The following is a 16,683-nucleotide window of genomic DNA, read 5'->3' on the forward strand; positions in this document are numbered from 1 at the left end:
AGCACCAGAATATCTGAAAGACCTTTTGCTAGCATATCAGCCCAATAGAGCTCTCAGGTCTTCTGACGCTGGTTTTCTCTGTGTACCACATGTACAAAAGAAGAGATTTGGTGAGGCTGCGTTCTCATTTTATGCACCCAAATTGTGGAATGCACTGCCAGTTTACATTAGGGATGCAACTTCAGCAAATATGTTCAAGTCAAGACTAAAAACCCATCTTTTAAATATTGCCTTTAAATTACTAAATCATTAAATTATGATTATATAATGATTAAAGCACTTTGAGCTGCAACGTTTGCAGGAAAAGTGCTATACAAATAAAAGTTATTATTATTATTATTATTATTATTATTATTATTATTATTATTATTATTATTATTATTATTATTATAGGCTGATCAACTACAACAAGCCTAAAGAAAAAAAGAATGAATCTGTTGATGGCTGCACCAAGCAATTGAATTAAGAGTAGATTGCTATCATACCTATCTATGTTGTAGACCGAACGCTGTAACTACTCTGGTTTAACATAACGTCACATACTGTACTTCTGTGGATTGAGTGTTTTTTTTATAACAGTCCCTATTCCGTGTATGTGATAAAAAAAACATTCACTGTACTTTCTAAAGTATCATGTACAAGTATCATAAACAAATTCCAATACGTCCAGAACTCTGCTGCCCGTGTGCTCACCTCCACTCGCCGCCGTGACCACATCACCCCTGTCCTCCAAAACCTACACTGGCTCCCGGTCAAATAATAATAATAATAATAATTAATTTAATTTATATAGCGCTTTTCCAGGGCTCAAAGACGCTGACAATATAGGACACACATGGGGAGACACAAAAAACAACAAGCAACCACAACAAGTAACATGGAACAGAGAGTCAGCGAACGGGGAGGGGGGGGGGGTGGTGTAGAGTCCGGTGTTGATGTTGCTGGGAGCCTCGATGGATGTGGCGGCGGCAGCGGAGAATGCCAGCCTTGGTGGCAGCAGCAGCCGTTGCCGTTGTCATCTGTATTGCCAGCCTGGGACCAATTACAGGATCCAATTCAAAATCCTACTCACCACTTACAAAGCCATCAACAATCTGGCCCCCTAATACCTTGCCGACCTCGTTCCCCTCCACACCCCCTCCCGTTGCCTCAGATCTGACGACCAAACCACCCTCAAGACCACCAGGACCAAGCTCCGGACCTGGGGTGATAGGGCCTTTTCAGCCGCAGCCCCGTCCCTCTGGAACGCCCTCCCCAACCACATCAGACAGGCCAACACCCTCCCAACATTGAAACAGGCCCTCAAAACCCACCTCTTCAAGCTCGCCTTCACCAGTTAACCCTCTCTTCCTCCCCTTCCCATGTGTCCCCAGCACTACCTTAGGGGGTGTTCTCACTAGAACATTTTGCGTCACTTGAAACGGAGTTTAGGATAAAGTTTGCTTTGCTCTACGTCGTTTGGAGCTGTGAGAACGCGCAATCGAAGTAACTCCCGGAGCAAAGAACCCTCGGATGCTCTGCTTGAAAAGGGTGAAAAGGGTGGTTTCGCTCCGGTTAGAAACGACGCATCATCACTTTGCTTCGCTTCGCTTCTGGTGAGAACGCTGCTCGAGGCAGTCCATAGGAAAACAACAGCGCACGCGTGTTGATCTGGATAAGAGCGAGACGAACAGGCAATTTTCTCTTTTTCTGACCAATCAACTACCACGTCTGTTGCTTCGATTGCGTATGTTACTTCGTTTACATGAAGGGCTGTGAGAACGCAAATCAGAGAAATAATTTATGCAACAATGTTGCGAACTCATCCACTTGTTCCGGGTCTCGATTCGGACTTTCATGTTAATGTTAATGTTAATGTTAATGTTAATTTTATTTATAATGCGCCCCCCATCCAACTTTTAGATCGGCCCGGGGCGCAGCCCGGGTAAAGGAACAGATAAAGACAAGGACAAGGACAAGGAACACAGAAAGCAAACAGACACAGACTACTTAAACGAACATCTCAAGGGATACAATTTACAACAAATAGGGAGTAGACTTAGGGAACATCATTGACAAAGAGGTGGGTTTTTAACTTGGCTCTAAAGGAGTCCAGAGTGGGGGCAGACTTGATGGCGGAAGGGAGCGCGTTCCACAGGGTCGGTGCTATCACCGCAAAGGCACGGTCACCCTTCCTCTTGAGGTTGGTGCGGGGGACTCTCAGGCTGAGTTGGGCGTCGGACCTGAGCCTGGGCCTTGAGGTGGAAGACAGGTCCAGGAGGTCCTTGATGTAGGGTGGGGCGAGACTGTTGAGAGCTTTGTAGACAAAGGTGCAGATCTTGAACTTCACTCTCTTCTTTACTGGGAGCCAGTGAAGGGAGATGAGGACAGGGGAGATGTGGTCCCTCATTTTAGTGCCTGACACCAGCCTGGCAGCGGCATTTTGGACTAGCTGCAGGCGGTAGATGGTCTTATCAGGAAATCCAGCATAGAGTGAGTTGCAGTAGTCGAGCCTAGATGAAATTAGCATGAGGACGACCCTCCTCAGGTCACTGGGGGTGAGGAAGGACTTGATCTTGGCTATGATATATAGTTGGTAGAAACATGACTTCACGACGGAGCTCACTTGTCGGTTAAGGTTGAGCTCGGAGTCAAAGATGACACCGAGGTTCTTGACATGTGGTCTGACAAGGGTGGACAGGCTTCCCATGTTGGTGCTGAGCTGAGTGATGGCGGTGGTGTTGCCGATGAGGAGGATTTCCCCCTTGCTCTCATTCAGCTGTAGGAAGTTGTGGGCCATCCACTCCTTCACATCGCGGAGGCAGTCCATCAGGCGCATCAGATCGGCGGGGTCGTCAGTGTTGATTGATAAGTAAAGCTGGGTGTCGTCCGCATAGCAGTGGAATGAGATCTGGTAGCGTTGAGGGATTAGACAGAGGGGGAGCATGTAGAGGGAAAACAAGATGGGACCGAGGATGGAGCCCTGAGGGACCCCACAGGTGAGGTTGGCTTGTCTGGAGGAGCTGTCTGCTATGTGGACGGCGTAGGTTCTATTGCTGAGGTAAGACTTGAACCAGGACAAGGCGGTGTCGGTGATGCCAACCTCCTGCTGGAGTCGATTAAAGAGGATGGCATGGTCTATGGTGTCAAAAGCTGCGCTGAGGTCCAGGAGGACCAGGGCAGCACATTTCCTGGAGTCTGCGATGAGGAGGAGGTCGTTCCAAACCTTTAAAAGTGCCGACTCAGTGCTGTGGCCAGGTCTGAAGCCAGACTGAAACTTCTCCAGGATGTTGTTCTGTTGGAGGTAGGGCCACAGCTGGCTGAGGACAGCCTTTTCCAGGAGCTTGGCCACGACTGGGAGCTTGGAGATGGATCTGTAGTTACTGAGGTTGGAAGGGTCCAGGTTGGGTTTCTTAAGGAGAGGCTGTACCACTGCTTGTTTGAGGGTGGGCGGAACATGACCTTAATTAGGCCCCTATATTTTCTTCTATTTACCTTTTGTTTCTTTTTATTATTACTACTCGATCTTTTCAGTTTGTAAAGCGTCTTTGAGTGTCTAGAAAAGCGCTATATAAGTCTAAATGTATATTTATTTATAAATTGTATTTATTAGTGTATTTTCATTTAGGCTACCACTGTCCAAACCATGTGATATTGTTGCTCATGTGAGGTGAAACATCTCAGTCAGTTGATTCAGAAATTCAGTGAAATTATGTCAGTGTCATTTATGGAAACGAATTACCATCCTAGATTGTTGCAGATGATTAGGGTTAAGGTTAGGGTTAAATTGTTGGAAGTACCATCATCTGCATTTATTCAACAACAAAAAACCACTAGCCTGCACAGAGTCTGTGTGGCCTTTCAGAGTCCGCTCAAAGTCCCCTGCCTCATAGTCCCACACCTGCATACAGACATTATATAGACATCATAGTTATTAATAGTCACATTATTATTAAATTATTTTATAAATAATAATAATAATAAGTAATGCCATTTTTACTAACGGAATTAGGCTGCAAAGGCTCTTCAAAGATTTTAAGAAGATTTTAATTTTTAATTCAATAATCATAAAAATACATTTTATTTTTAAAGTGATTTTAATTTCAACAATCTCACTTTCAAAGCCATGCTTCTGAAATGTCACAAGAGCACTTCTGAAATGGTCTGTTTACATGTTTGTGGTCTATAGGGCATATCTATTAAAAGGAGTACCGGTAGAAGCCGCACACTCTAGTTCCAGATGCAAAAAAGTGTAGATTTAATATGACAACGGTTTCGGCCGTAGCCTTTGTCAAGTCTTACATACAAAACAGTGCATGACAGCCATTACATAGACAGGTAGGCTACATTTAATAGGTAACACCTGTGAGGACACACCTGCGTGATATTACAATGACGTCATCAATACATGCATACATACAAAAACAATCAAAACAATCAGTGTCACAGATAAGCTATACACTGACTCAAAATTATATGTACATGAATAGACCCATCAGTGAAGGCTGGATATAAATAACATGTAGCCTTAAGCAGAGAGCTGAGTCCTGAAAGAAGAAAGAAAAGAAAAGAAAAGGGTCATATAATAATTAGAGACATGGACAGTCATTTATCTACCAATCTATGTAAGACAGTCATATATCTACCAATCTATGTAAGACAGTCATATATCGACCAATCTATATAAGACAGTCATATATCTACCAATCTATGTAAGACAGTCATATATCGACCAATCTATATAAGACAGTCATATATCTACCAATCTATGTAAGACAGTCATATATCTACCAATCTATATAAGACAGTCATATATCTACCAGTCACATATCTACCAGTCACATATCTACCAGTCACATATCTACCAGTCACATATCTACCAATCACATATCTACCAATCACATATCTACCAGTCACATATCTACCAATCACATATCTACCAGTCACATATCTACCAGTCACATATCTACCAGTCACATATCTACCAGTCACATATCTACCAATCACATATCTACCAATCACATATCTACCAGTCACATATCTACCAGTCACATATCTACCAGTCACATATCTACCAGTCACATATCTACCAGTCACATATCTACCAGTCACATATCTACCAGTCACATATCTACCAGTCACATATCTACCAGTCACATATCTACCAGTCACATATCTACCAATCACATATCTACCAGTCACATATGGGGGGCCTTAGGGCTGTTTGGTTCAGATTCTTCCAAAAGTACCAAATTTGGGCCAGATGTTGTCCATACCATACTTTATAAAATGTTGACGGGCGCCAAGATGGGTCCAATATGGCTGCCACCAAAAAAACTAAAAGGGCTAGAATCATAAATGATACCACTTTTTAGGGGTTTTCTGGGTCCTGTAATCTGATTCTGATGTTTTTTCAATGATTTGAGGTCAAGTTTACCCCTCAAAGTTAGAATAAAGGTCGTTTGTGGGTCAAATCCAACTTTTAAAAAAATTCATTATTATTATTTTCGGAAATAATGTTTTGCTCTACAACATTAGATTTTTGAACTTGTCTGTTAGAGACAGATGATTGTTTTAGATGCTGCACCTGCAGTTCTATTCGTTGCCTAGCAACCTTATTTAAATGCTCTGTTTACAGTTTACATTATAGCAGTTGATGCAGCAAGCAGTAGGCCTAAAAGTTATTTCATTGTTTTTCTTCGTTTGAACCTTGCTGTAGATATATCTGTCACTGTGAGTATCAGTATTTACCTGTTTTAATGTGATTAATGTAGCTAAAGTATAAATAAAAATGTGTTAGTTTCTATTTGTTGTTTTGATGTTGTTAGCCTATCTTAACTTGGAATCTAATTCAAACGTACATTATTCCCCTAGCTATATCCTATGTATCCATACCTTGTTTCTATGTACATTTTCTGGTTGACCTACTTACCTGGAACATAAGCAATAAGACATGTTAAAGCAAATTATATATAAATGTCATTGTTATGTAATGTGGTGGGTTAACATAATTCACCCCCGGAACTAATAGTTGGGAGTATTGTTCCGTACGGAGGGTTAAGTGGGTGGTACTCAGTTTTAGTTCCTGTTTTAAGTGTGTGGTAGCAACTTGTTCATGTCTGTTAATAAACGTCTAGCTGTGACATTTGATACGCCGCCTCCGACTCCCGTCTCTCGGCACTACATTGGTGACCCCGACGTCAGTCCCGTTGAAGTATCCGAGACTGAACCGAACATGGCAAATAACGCCGTTATTCTCAAATTGCGGGAGTTTTGGGAGACGTCCGCGGCAGCATGGTTCGCACAGACGGAGGCGCAGTTCGCCCTCCGTGGGATTGCAGACGACGCCGCACGCTACTACCATGTCGTCTCGGCTCTGGGGAGCTCCACTGCAGCCAGAACGGTGGGCTTCATTACAGCTCCCCCTGCCCTGAATAAATATACAGCGTTTAAGACTCTCCTCCTCAGGACCTTCGGACTATCACGGTCAGAACGAGCCCGACGTCTGTTCGCAATTCAGGGGCTGGGAGACAGCAAGCCTTCCCAGCACATGGACATGATGCTGAACCTACTAGGTACGGAAGAACCAAATTTTCTTTTTATTGAACTGTTTCTTCGGCACATGCCTGCACATGTACAGACGGCGCTCGCTAATACGACTATTACGGAACCCCGTGAGTTAGCAGAGGAGGCTGACCGCTTCTTCCTAGCTACCCAGCGTTTTACCCCTGAAGTGCTAGCCCCGACACACAATTACACTCCCCCTGGCAGAGACAGGCTAGCTAACAAGGGCCCACCTACCACCGATAGCCGTACTAGCCCAGGCATGTGCTATTTCCACTCACGCTTTGGCGCGAAGGCGAAGAGGTGCCGCTCCCCTTGCAACTACGGCTCGGCGGGAAACGGCAAAGCCTGCGTTCTGTAGTGGCTATGAGCGTGGGCACAGCAAACTAGCTACTGTTCATCAGAGACACTCTCTCCGGGTGCAAATTCCTCTGTGACACCGGTGCTCAGAGGAGCGTCCTGCCTGCGACAGTGGATGACACCGCCAGGGGAGGTCATGGCCCACATTTAAAGTCCGCTAACGACACCCCCATCCGCACCTATGGCACGAAAGCTGTAGACCTATGTTTCGGGGGTCAGCGGTTTACATGGGAATTCGTCACGGCCGACATCTCTTTCCCCCTCCTCGGTGCAGATTTCCTCTGTGCTCACGGACTGCTCGTGGACGTCAAGAACAACCGCCTGGTGGACGCACTGACATTCTCCTCACTTGCATGTGTCCGCGGTGAGGCGACATACGGTGGGCTCTCCAGCTCACTCTCAGAGGGTGACAACTATCAGCGCCTGCTCAGCGAGTTCCCCAGCTTGACACAGCCCACATTTTCCGCCACCACTACCAAGCATGGGGTGGAGCACCACATAGAGACCAAGGGCGCCCCCATCTACGCTAGGGCCCGGCGGCTCAACCCCGACAGGCTAGCAGTCGCTAAGTCTGAGTTCGCCAACATGGAGCGCCTTGGTATCATCCGCCGCTCAGACAGCCCATGGGCCTCACCGCTACACATCGTGCCGAAACCAGACGGCGGATGGCGACCGTGTGGCGACTACCGCCGCCTCAACGACGCTACGACACCCGACCGCTACCCAGTCCCCCACATTCAGGACTTCTCTGCGCATCTGGCGGGTGTCACGGCCAGGCTCATGACCATGACAAAAGACGGGAGACACACACACGATCTTTAAAGTAATGAAAATAAATGTTTTATTATAAACTAAATGAGGCTAAATACAATAATAAGATGAGGTGTGGTAGTCAGTAAATCAGTGGTGTAATGTGAGTGTAGTGGAAAGTGGTGAGGTGAGTGTTGCATGGTGTGAAACAAGGAACAAACAAATAAGACAAATAATGGTGCCTAGAAGGGGGCCTCCATACTGAGGCCTGCATGGGTCTCTTATGCCCTGGATCCTGGAACCAGGTGGGGCACAATCAGCTGTCCACCAGCTGATCTGCATTCCCCTGATTAGTAACCCTGTCCAGCAGGAGGCCTCTCTGCAGACAGGGAAACAGATGTTATTACAGGCCAGGACAATATATGGGGCCAGGGCCGTCACACCCCCTCCCATAGAAACAGGGTCCCAAAGGGAACACTGCACAACAGGGAAACACCCCACAGTAAAATAATATATAATCACCTGTATTCAGGACCAACCACCATTACTCCAACCTCGGCAACAGGTACCAATGAAGCCATAATTAAGAGGAGCAGGAACAGTAGAAGGGTAAAAACAGGAAATTAGTTAACACAAAAACAATTTTAACAAGGGGCCCTGGACAATGCATCTGCCACTACATTGTCCTTCCCTTTTATGTGACGTTAAAATGGATGGATAATCCTTAACAAGATGCAGCAGTTGGGTACATTCAACCTCTGTTAAATGCCCCAACGAGCTCCCAAGATCACGAAGGGACTCTGAATTTTTCAATCTTCCAGTCAACAACTCCTGGTCGGGACTGGATAGGCCATCCTCCTCAGGCTCTGCCACCACCTGAGGGGAATCCCCTACTGTACTGGCTACACACGCCGGAAGAACAGGAACTGACGCCTGCTCCACAGAATCAGACACACGGTCATAATACGGTTTCAATAAATTAATGTGGCAGAGCTGATTAGGCTTCCTACGCAAAGGTGTAGCAATCAGGTAATTAAGATCAGACACTTGCTTTACTACAGTATGTGGACCAGTAAATTTAGCACAAAAGGGGGAATCAACCATGGGCAAGAGTGCCAGAACCTGATCACCCGGGCTAAACTTCCGTGGCTCAGTTCGGCGGTCATAAAGGCGTTTCATTTTCTTTTGTGCACTAGCTAGTTTTTCTTTTGCCAGCTCACCGGCTTCATAAAGCCTATGCTTAAAGCCGAGTACGTAACTAAGCAAGTTTTTTGGTGGTTCGGACTCTTTCCAATCATCTTGGATAACGGCCAAGGGGCCACGTACTGTGTGTCCGAACACCAGATCATTGGGACTAAAACCCGTACTTTCCTGGCTCACCTCCCTGGCGGCTAACATCATCCAAGGAAGCCCCTCCTCCCAATCTCCGTCCAGCTCAGTACAGTAGGCGCGCAACAAAGATTTCAAAGTTGCATGGAATCGCTCCAATGCGCCCTGGCTCTGCGCGTGATAGGCTGACGCCCTGTTGTGCTTAACGCGCAGCTGTTTCAGGACCTGAGCGAACAGATGGGAAGAGAAATTAGAACCCTGGTCAGACTGGATGATTTTTGGTATGCCAAAGATTGAAATGAACTGAGTCAAGGCACGGACTACAGACTTGGTGGTGATATTGCGTAAGGGATAAGCTGCAGGATACCTGGTAGCCTGGCACATAACTGTCAGCAAATACTTAGCCCCAGTACGAGACGGAGGGAGGGGACCTACACAATCAATAATGAGATGGTCAAACGGTTGACTGGTTGCCTGAATCGGACTCAATGGAGCCGATGTAATGCTCTGATTCGGCTTTCCTGTCAACTGACATGTATGACATGTTTTTACATAGGCTGCCACATCCCTCTTAAGGCGAGGCCAAACGAAGTAACGGAGGATGCGATCATAGGTCTTAGAAACTCCTAGGTGTCCACCCTCATCATGTGACACCTGCAGAACCAAGCTGCGATACTTGGAGGGCACAACAATTTGGTAAATGGGGTCTCCCACAAACTCAACGCCATGGGGAACCCACTTCCTCACCAATACCTCATTGTGAATGAAATAGGCATGGGCGCTGTTCCTCACCCCCCCAGCAGGGAGAGCTCCCTCAAACAGCTCTTTCAGACTTGGATCTGCCCGCTGCTCTCTCACCAGTTCACTGTGAGGGACAGACAGGGGAAAATCAGACAGTGATATCACATGCTCCACATCATCCACCATTTTGTCAGGGTCAGGCGTGGCACGGCTCATGGCACGAGTTACGGCACACGCAGTGAACACCTCAGGAAACTCCCGTTCACTTTCATCAGGCTTGCTTTTAAATACTGGCACAGACGTAACCACCACAGGTGGCGCCACATCTGCCCACACTCGTGCACCAACCAAGCCATTACCCATGATCATGGTCACCCCCTCACAGGGCAACGCTGGGCGCACACCCACAGTCATCTCACCCTGAAACAAATCAGATGAAAGAATTATTCTGTGCAGAGGAACATGCAATACAGCCAAACCCATACCACGAATGGGAATGGAGTCACCTGTGTCAGAGGCATCAGAAAATGGCAAAGCAGAAGCTAAAATAAACGAATCAAATGCCCCAGTATCCCGTAAAATGTTTACTGGGACCTTCTCATCCCCACCGACGAGGGACACCAAACCATCTGTAAGGAATGGCAAGTAAGATTCAAGGTCAGAGGATTGTGGAGACTCAACATGTGTAGAGCGCACCTGGGACAGCGAATCACAGGCTTGGGCAGCAGACTTAACCCGCTGCACCACCGGCGCCGCGCAACCAGCCCCTTTAGCCCCATCCCCATGAGACACTGGAGCCCAAGGCTTACCTCTAGACTTTAAAGCATAGCATTCAGATTTAACATGCCCCTTTTTATGGCAGTGACTGCACACTTTCTCATAACTCCTTGAACTATTCTGATTCTCATAACTCCTTGAACTATTCTGATTCTCATAACTCCTTGAACTATTCTGACCTCTACGACCAAAATCAGTTGCAACTGACTGACCAGCAGGTGGCATATCAAAACCAAAGGTACTCCTCTGAAACCCAGGCTCTGGCACATAAGCGCGAGACTCACCAAACGTGCGCGGCTCTCCAAACCTACCCCTGCTATGAATCAATGTAAAATCATCTGCCAACGCAGCAGCTTCAGCAGGAGTAGTCACCTGCTTTTCACTAATATAGGTGGCTATATTCTGGGGAATAGCATTTTTAAATTGCTCCAGTACAATCAGATCACAGAAATCATCAATATCATATACATCAGACGCCTTGCACCAGCGATTGAAATGCAAAACTAATTCTCTTGTAAACTCAAGATGTGTCTGACTCTTGTTTCTCCTCCAATTCCTAAACTTCTGTCTGTAGGCCTCCGGAACCTGTTCATAAGATTTAAGCACTGCAGACTTCACTTTCTCATAAATCAGAGAATCCTCACGGCTCAGGGACGAATATGCCAACTGTGCTCGACCTGTAAAAACACATTGTAACATGAGGGTGCGTTCAGCATCTGGCCAACCACGAGTGTCAGCGAGGCGCTCAAACAACGAAAAAAACGAGTCAGGATCCCTTTCATTAAATTTAGGTAAAAGTTTCAAGTTTCCTGCTGTATCAAATGAGCCTCTATTTGCTCCCCTGGAAGCAAAAGAACCCCCACTACTTAAGACTTCACTACTGATTTTACCGTCTTCAATCAAATTCAACCTATGTCTCTCTAACTCCAATCTAGCCGTTTCAGTTTGCATTTGGACTTCACATTTCATTTTCTCAAGTGCAAATTCCTGGTCTAATCTCAGTTTGAGCAATTCTTTTTCCTGGTCAAATGTAAAAGGGTGCTTAGCAACAGGCGAAGCTAAACCCTTGACAGGCTGTGGCAAAATTGCCATCTCGACCAGTTTCGACTCTAAACATGCCCTAAGCTCATGTTTCTTTTGTTCTACCACCGCTACATCATAATGCTTTGCAACCAATAACAATTGAGCTTTAGTAAAACGGTACAATAAGTCATAGGATGGAGCTGCTATAAACCCCTCTACTCCAGACATTTTTATTTTATTAAATCACAATATTAAGTACAGGACAATGTAGGCCTATGGACCCAAGATGGCGTATACACTGACAACTCAGCGCGCATCAGAGGAAATTGACAACCTCGCAACGGAGCATGCCCCTATCTGACTGCCTACCCCAGGACCTGACTGAGTAAGCTCAACCCTAGTCTTCATGCGTAGCGGGAGGATCTTTAAACACTAACTCGTCAGCCCGGTTAGACCCCCAGCAAGCTGGTCGCCCACCTGACAGCTAAGAATGTGTCCCCGAGACAATTGCTCTAGCCGCCGTACCGCAACACTACAGAAAAACGCTCAGCCAGACTCAAAGGAGAGAGACCGTAAGCCTACCAGGGCAGCCCCGTAGCCTACATGTGCGCAACTGACAGCCAATTGTATACACCCTCTTGCCCCAATAGAAAAAACTATCTAAGCACCATTACAAACAAAACGATCGCGCAGATCAATTAACAATAGGCTATTATATACAAAAATGCGATAAGTGTGTCTCCAAAATGCTTAATATGCCACTCAAGGCTTTCAAAAAAAAAAACCCGCAGGCGATAATTTTGAACTGGTGGGGAATCGACTACGACACCAGTTTGCAGTTCATTCACCAAAATCTCTGCCTAGGCTACTAACAGAGACACGCGCTTATTAACTTAACAAGGCACCCCCTGCCAATCAAGGCAACAAGCCATGGGAGTCGCACCACAAGTAATGATGAACCACAATGTTTTAACTATCAATTAAGCAAAAAAGTACCGGGTAGAATTCAATAGAAAAAAAAGCAATATTTACTTACCAAAAGGTGATCAAAAATAATGCTAGAAAAACGAAAACGGACGGAGCCCCCAATTTGTCACGGCCAGGCTCATGACCATGACAAAAGACGGGAGACACACACACGATCTTTAAAGTAATGAAAATAAATGTTTTATTATAAACTAAATGAGGCTAAATACAATAATAAGATGAGGTGTGGTAGTCAGTAAATCAGTGGTGTAATGTGAGTGTAGTGGAAAGTGGTGAGGTGAGTGTTGCATGGTGTGAAACAAGGAACAAACAAATAAGACAAATAATGGTGCCTAGAAGGGGGCCTCCATACTGAGGCCTGCATGGGTCTCTTATGCCCTGGATCCTGGAACCAGGTGGGGCACAATCAGCTGTCCACCAGCTGATCTGCATTCCCCTGATTAGTAACCCTGTCCAGCAGGAGGCCTCTCTGCAGACAGGGAAACAGATGTTATTACAGGCCAGGACAATATATGGGGCCAGGGCCGTCACACGGGTAAGCTGGTTTTCTCAAAGGTGGACCTAGTGCGTGGCTACCACCAAGTCTCCGTGCACCCTTCAGACATTCCCAAAACGGCGATGATCACGCCGTTCGGGCTATTCGAATTCCTACGCATGCCGTTTGGACTTAAGAATGCGGCCCAGTCCTTTCAGCGGCTAATGGATTCGACGCTCAGGGAAATGCCATTCCTATTCGTCTATTTGGACGACATCCTCGTTGCCAGCTCCTCGGTGGAAGAGCATCTGGCACATCTCCGAGACCTCTTCACGAGGCTCAGCCAACATGGCCTGATCATTAACCCGGCGAAGTGTCTGTTCGGGTTACCCTCCATCCGATTCCTTGGGCATCTCATCAACAAAGATGGGGCCGCCCCCCTCCCATCGAAGGTGGAGGCCGTTTCCGCCTTCCCCCGCCCACACACAGCTCGAGCACTCCGAGAGTTTCTCGGAATGGTGACTTTTTATCACCGGTTCATCCACCGTGCAGCCCACACCATGCACCCGCTGTACGAGGCTATGAAGGACAAATCCCCCAACCAGGCCATCGACTGGACGGCCGAGAGGGAAGCCGCCTTCATTGCCACCAAGACCGCCCTAAGCCAGGCCGCCATGTTGGCCCACCCGTCACCCAAGGCCCCTATTGCCATCACCACCGATGCGTCCGACTACGCCGTCGGCGCGGTGCACGAACAATGGGTCGCAGGCGCCTGGCAGCCGCTCGCCTTTTTCAGCCGTCAGTTGACGCCCAGAGAGCGCAAATACAGCGCGTTCGACAGGGAGCTCCTTGGCCTCTTTTTGGCAGTCCGCCACTTCCGGTTCCTGCTGGAAGGCCGTGAGTTCACGGCGTTCGTGGATCACAAACCCCTCACGTTCTCCATGTCCAAGGTGGCCGAGCCTTGGTCTGCCCGCCAGCAGCGCCAGCTCTCGTACATATCTGAGTACACCACAGACATCCAACACATCGCTGGCAAGTCCAACGTGGTCGCGGACTGTCTCTCCAGAGCGGTCGTCGGGGCCGTTCAACTGGGTCTCGACTACCTCCGCATGAGTGCGGACCAGGCCTCCGATCACGGGGTCCAGACCCTCAAGAACGCGGACACAGGACTACGCTTGGAGGATGTCGCAGTCGGTGACTCAGGCGCAAAACTGCTGTGCGACTTCTCTACGGGCCAGCCGCGGCCGCTAGTCCCTGTGAACTGGCGCCGGCCCGTTTTTGAGGCTGTACACAACCTCTCCCACCCCGGCAGGAAACCATCCGTAAAATTGGTTTCTGAGAAGTTCGTATGGCAGGGACTCAAGAAGGAGGTAAGGGGCTGGGTCGACACGTGCGTGGCCTGTCAACGCGCCAAAGTACACCGCCATACCAGAGCCCCTTTTGAGCCCTTCACTGTTCCTGAGAGGAGGTTCGACCACGTCAACGTCGACCTTGTGGGACCACTGCCCGCCTCTCACGGCTTCACCTACCTTTTCACCATGGTGGACAGGACGACCCGCTGGCCCGAAGCCGTTCCCCTCTCCTCGACGGCGTCTTCCGACGTGGCCCGTGCGTTCATCGGCACGTGGGTCGCGCGCTTTGGGACCCCGTCTGACCTGTCCTCTGACCGTGGCTCGCAGTTTACCTCGGAACTGTGGAACGCTGTAGCTAGTGGTTTGGGGGTAAAGCTGCACCGCACTACTGCCTATCACCCCCAGGCTAACGGTTTGTGCGAGCGGTTCCACCGCTCAATGAAGGCGGCCCTACGCGCGAGTTTGACGGACGGCAACTGGGTGGACAAACTTCCGTGGGTCATGCTTGGCCTCAGATGTGCCCCCAAAGAGGACTTGCAGTCCTCGTCTGCCGAACTCGTGTACGGCCAAACCCTACGAGTCCCCGGGGATTTCATCCCGGATGCCACTGTCCCCTGGTCTGCAGCCAGGCAGCGCTCCTCCCTACTGGAAGCCGCTGAGGTGTTCGCACCCGTCCCCACTTCACAGCACGGTACCCCTGCTTTCCGGGTCCCCACCGAGCTGCGCTCGTCAGACTTTGTCTTCATTCGCCACGACGCCCACCGCGGCCCCCTACGCCCCCCTTACGATGGCCCGTTCAAGGTCCTACAACACGGGGACAAGACCCTGGTGGTGGACGTTGGTGGTAGACACGAGACGGTCTCCATTGATAGGATCAAGTCCGCTCACGTGGACGTTTCCCGGCCATTGGAACTGGCTCAGCCCCCACGCCGTGGCCGCCCCCCCATGCCCCACCCCCCGCCCCCGGTCGCGGTGCCTTCAGCTGCCCCTGCCCCTGCCCCTGTCCCGGTTCCCCCTGCCCCGGCCCCGGCTGGCCCTGCCCCTGCCCCTGCCCCGGATGCCCCTGCGTCCCGCACCCGCCGGGGTCGGATCGTCGTCCCTCCCCGACACAGGGATTTTGACTATGGGTGAATTCTGGGGGGGCTTGTGTGGTGGGTTAACATAATTCACCCCCGGAACTAATAGTTGGGAGTATTGTTCCGTACGGAGGGTTAAGTGGGTGGTACTCAGTTTTAGTTCCTGTTTTGAGTGTGTGGTAGCAACTTGTTCATGTCTGTTAATAAACGTCTAGCTGTGACATTTGATACGCCGCCTCCGACTCCCGTCTCTCGGCACTACAGTAACATATTTATGTTAAAAGTAATCTGCAACGTTTGTGTAACCTAATCCAACTAGCCTACTTGACAGTTAGTCAAGTCTGCACATATACAAGTCTGCACATATTGATATACTGTTATCGCTATAATTTTCGCATGTGGGCTTTGCTTTGCCCCTGATACTCCCTACTGGAGTCAGGCCACCAATTTCCAGCAGGAAATTCCTGACTTCAGTGAGTGGGGCTGGCACAAAAATGGCACTGGTACATGGCAACCACTATGGACCACTCTAAGTGACGCGTCAGCAGCATGTGGCCTTCTCGTGCACTGCAGATGCCTCAAGGCATGCGGTGCTGCATCAATATGCCGACGGACCGTTGTGCCGACAGCCCTCCCTGCATGTGAATGCTCTCCGCTTCTCTGTCTAGGTACATGTGGGAAAACTAGGGTTAGGGTTAGGTGCTACGTCGACTTGGTACATGCTGCCATGTCTAACCCTAACCCTAACCCTAAGGGTAAAATAAAAAAAGGGAAAAGAGCTGGTTTACATAAATACACAACAGTTCCCAATAAGTACTGAAATAAAAATGTACATACAAATGTACATAAAAGCCCTAAAAAGCAACGATGGTAGGAGCGCTCCCAGCCTCGCGTGTGAACGCGCCGCCATCTACAATTAAGTAGCTGGAGCTAGCACGGCTAGGCTCCATAATGATGTTAACACACACACACACCATTACCCCTGACCTCTGACACACACACACACCATTACCCCTGACCCTGACACACACACACACCATTACCCCTGACCTCTGACACACACACACCATTACCCCTGACCCTGACACACACACACACCATTACCCCTGACCTCTGACACACACACACACACACCATTACCCCTGACCTCTGACCCTGACACACACACCATTACCTCTGACCTCTGACACACACACACACACACCATTACCTCTGACCTCTGACACACACACACCATTACCTCTGACCTCTGACCTCTGACACACACACA

Source organism: Nansenia antarctica (assembly GCF_963989245.1).
Source record: "Nansenia antarctica genome assembly, chromosome: 16".
Lineage (NCBI taxonomy): Eukaryota > Metazoa > Chordata > Actinopteri > Argentiniformes > Microstomatidae > Nansenia > Nansenia antarctica.